This window comes from Camelus ferus, chromosome 6 (assembly GCF_009834535.1).
Source record: "Camelus ferus isolate YT-003-E chromosome 6, BCGSAC_Cfer_1.0, whole genome shotgun sequence".
Lineage (NCBI taxonomy): Eukaryota > Metazoa > Chordata > Mammalia > Artiodactyla > Camelidae > Camelus > Camelus ferus.
The window spans coordinates 90,980,843-90,985,203 of record NC_045701.1 but is presented as its reverse complement, the minus strand read 5'-3'; the positions used below and the strand labels follow the sequence as shown (position 1 = coordinate 90,985,203).

At 46.3% G+C, this 4,361-nt stretch overlaps 1 protein-coding gene across 3 annotated transcripts in view; it reads right to left on the bottom strand.

The window, feature by feature from the left end:
- PPP2R5C (protein phosphatase 2 regulatory subunit B'gamma) overlaps positions 1-4,361 on the bottom strand; it is a 120,698-nt gene that overhangs the window by 114,236 nt on the left and 2,101 nt on the right. The window lies entirely within an intron of this gene.

Genomic DNA, 4,361 nt, shown 5'->3' with positions numbered 1-4,361 from the left:
AGTCATCACTATTAAATTTAAAAGATGGTAAAAAAAAAATATATATGTTCCAAGATGGTGAGAAAAAGCTTCCCGTAAGTTTCAGAATAAATCAACTCGAGTTGGAGTTAAACAGATGAAAGGATTCGGAGAAGCAGGAGAGGATGGAGAGTGTTCCATAATGGTTCTCAAAGTGGGGTCCCTCAGGCACCTTCTGGGTCTATTGTTTTATTTATTGATTGATTATGTATTATTTATTTACTTATTGCTATACTAAGACACACACTGCCTTTATAACCATCATTATGATGATTTTTCACAGGCTACCAGACGTGATATCAAAAGGGACTGAATGCGGGCACGGACTCTGCTGCTGGGCCAGACGTTGAAGAGATTTGCAAAAACATAGACCTATGCCATTTTTCTCAGTGAATTTTTGTAAATAGTTATTTCTCACAAAAACAATCTATTTATGTGAACACATAATGGGTGTGTTATTATTAGATGATTTAACGAATATTTAAAATTTTCAATTTTAGCTTCTAACATGGAAAATACCACAGAGCTACAGTCCACCTAAGTGAAAGCCCTCTGAGACCCAGGACTTTCTCAGAGCGCAGAGCAGTGCTGATGTCCCTTCTGTGCTAAAGGGACCACTTCGCTCACAACGTGTGCAGGTGTGATTCGCGAGCAGACACACCTGCTTTGTGGAGGGTCTTTCTAGAGTAGCGGTCGCTCTGCCCTCCAGGAGACACTGGGTGGCGCCGAGGCACTTGTGGTTGTTACCACTGGTGGGGATGGGAAGCTACCACACCAGTGGGGAAGGCCAAGGATGCGGGGAACCCAAGGCAGCCCCACAGCAGGCACCTGGCTCCACACGTCCCTGGTGCCGAGGGTGCGCTGCCCGCTCAGGGTAGTGGGTCTCAGGTGGGAGGCACTCAGGGTCTATCGGGCATCAAGCCTGTAACAGGACAGGAGTGGGCGCCGGCGAGGGGACAGCTCAGAACAACCACCTGCCACCTCACTCCCCCACCCGGAGGGCAGTGAACTCAGGGCACCTCCTAACCTCAAGACCCTTCTCTTTGCAGAGCCTCCATCCTTCCTAAATTTACACTGGGGCTCTAAGCAAAGACAATGCGCTGTGACTGGGAAGAATGGCAGTTAAAAGCAGGAAATTCCATTTCCTACATAATAATTACACATGAATTTCAAAAAAGTTTTAAGTGCTATTCCTCTGAGTCCTCTCTGAGTTTCACTGAGTCCAGTTTAGGGTTGCACTGGAAAAAGTCGAGAAGAGAGTGATGACAGTGTAGCACGGGAGGCCCCAGGGGAAGGGTTCAGCCTACAGACAGCAGCTTTGCTGTTTTGGGGAGGGGAATCGGGGACTTTCTCCTCAGAAGGGGGCAATCATGGCTGCCTCCCCAGAAAACAGGCACCAACAAAACCACTGCCAGTGTCCTCCTCCAACTTACTCAGGTGAAAACTCCGCTACAGTCAAGTGACTAGAAGGCCAAAAAATTTTTCCTGTAAAGGTAACTTTCATAAAAACATGTGAGGGGTGTTATTGTTATTATTAGATGAATTAATAAATATTTCCAAAATTTCAGTTTTACTTTCTAAAACACGACTCCACCACCTACACCTCTGGGACCACAGCAAGCCTGGCTCTCCGTCTCCGGAGCCCCGGGGGAGAGGGCAGGGGAACGTAAAGGGACAGATTATCAAGAGAAAGAAAAGTTATTACTAAAGGTGGACGGTGTCAAAATCAGCCGAGTTGGAGAGAGGTTGATCAGCTTTCCTTTCAGCAACAGATGTTACGTAAGAGTTGCTGTAGGGACTTTCAAACAAAACTACACTGAAGCAGGAGAAGTAAGACACACAACTGGAGAACAACACTCCAACAGCCTTTAATGTGCTTAAAACAAAAAACTGCTTTAGACAAAGCATTAGCACTTTTAAAAACATAACTGTGGACACAGCACATAAATTAAAACAACAATAACAAAAAACATGACGGCATGTCCGACCCTCCTAAACGGACTTCAGCAATCACTGAGCGATGTACTAAGGTTCTAAATGTTCACCCAATGAGCCCAGCTACGTTTCTACAGAGTTGCACGTTGCACGGAGAACAGCTGCTCAGAGATGTGACCACCTCCACAGTTCTCTCACTTCCAGTTACCGTGAGCCCATCGGCAGCCTCACTCCTTAAAATGTGCTATGAAATAAATCAGCAGGAAGTACTGGGTGGAAACCCGGATTCCCAGGACACTTGTGGATAAGCAAGTCAAATTTAAACATTCCATTTGAAACAGAAGTGAAGAAAAGAAAGATGTATTAATGCACATTGTTCAAGAAGCAGAAATTTCTGCTAAAAGACGAAAGCTGCATGACAGCAGTTTGACTCTGGTTATATTCTGCTACGTGGAAGGGTACACCCTGCCATCCACCTTGCAAGGAAAGCTCCTTCCAAGGGGATCGTGCCTAATCTATCCCATATAGTCAAAAATGGCCAAATTCGAAACTCCCTGGGTCATTGCAGAGATGCGGGAACAGGGCCACAGAAGTTAGGGGCCATCGTGCAGGGCAATCAGGGGTCAGCATTTTATTAGCCACCCGCCTGGCTGGAGCACTTTCCCCCTAATCACTCTATCCGCTACTGCAGGGCTTCATCCTCTTGTTAAAAACCCATGCCATCAAACGTTCCCTTGTTCTAGCCACAAAGTGGTCTGCAACATGGGCCACCTGCTCTGTTCTCTTCCATGAGGCCAGATTATTGCCGGCCAGGACTTTTGTACAAGGACTTCCCCACATGTGAAGTGGTGTATGAAGGGCAGGCCAGGTTCTTTAAGGTTTTCTCTGCTGGGAATACTCCCCAAACCTGGCTGCTCGGCCCTGGACAAGCACCTGCTCGGCCCCTCTCTCAGGCCCCAGATGTGCTGTCTTCACACAGGTGCCTCCCAAGTGTCACCTAAGCCGATGCTGTCTGGGATGGTGACGTGACATCAGGAAGGTCTAAAAAGCAGCAGGTGAACTGCAGACCTATTTGAATGGTTCAGGTGAACACATTCAAGTTTGGAGTGATGTCGGCAGACAGGTGAGGAGGAGACTGGGTCTAGTAGTTTAGTTCACTTGCCTGACTCAAGCGTGTTCGGTGAGTGAGTGGGACTAGAAGTGAAGAAGGGAGAGGAAGACCAAGGGGAGAGAGACAACAATGGAGAAGCAAGGATGAACTCAAAGTTCAGAGGGACGGAGTGTCTTGATCTGTGCTCCTGCAAAATGATTCACACAGAGACCTGCCAAGGGCCATGCTTAATATGCCATGTTGCCCCTGGGACCCTTAGGAGGACGGGGTAAGAGGCCCAACATGGCAGTGGTAATTTCAAGCTCCGTAGCTCCAGCTCCTAGACAGTAACGCTAGAATAAACACAGAAAGACAAGCGGGGCGTCACACTCAGACGCTGCAGGCCACCCTTCAAGAGTCTTACGCAACTGACAGTCTAAGACCCCAATCCACCTGAAACACACATTTACTCATTAGTGGCTGTGGTATCTTTTGAGTTGACAGATTTTTTTCAGTTCAAACGTAACATTACCCATCCTTACAGCCAGCCAGGTTCTTGCCCCTAAAACAGGAATAAACGAACCATACACCTTAATTTTGTTGTGTGTGTGACACTAATGGTGAGAGGCTGGGGGCGCACTGGGAAGTCTTAGCAGTTTTAAGGAAAGATCAATAAACCAAAAAAAAAAAAAAAAAAAAGAAAGAAAAGGTACACATTTGCACAGTGACTAAATTTCATTTAAATCAATTTAGTCAAAAGAGTGACACAGAAATAAGCAAATCAACTGCAAGATGCCACAGTAAATCTTGATTGTCTGCTACAAAGAAAGGGCAGGGCAAGGCTGGCACAAAAGTATTCATATTTAAGGAACCTTTCGGATTTCTGCTTTTTGCTTCGGGGAGGGCAACAGATCTGCTGGAATAAACCACCTGCTGAAGAGGAGGGAGGCTTAGGATGTACCAAATGATAAGGAAAAGATAACCTGGGGCTAAAAAAAAAATCAGGCAACTGCAGATAACGGCCTTTAAACTTATTTCCCAGATGAAACTGAATGAACTCTATTCTAATTTGGCTTACAGGAAAAGGTCTGACACTTGAAAATTACTGTCATCTGTGATAAGACCAGGGACCTCAATGATCTAGCTATGGAGAACTACGACACCGAATCCAGCAGTTTCTCTGCCACCATCGATTTGATAAAGGGCCTATTAGCTCTGCCTGGGTCCATGCAGCTCCCGGACCCTTAGCCTGAGATGCTCCAGGTCAAGAACTAGGCACAAGGGACAAAAGGCAGAGTCTAGTCCTGGCTCCACAAAT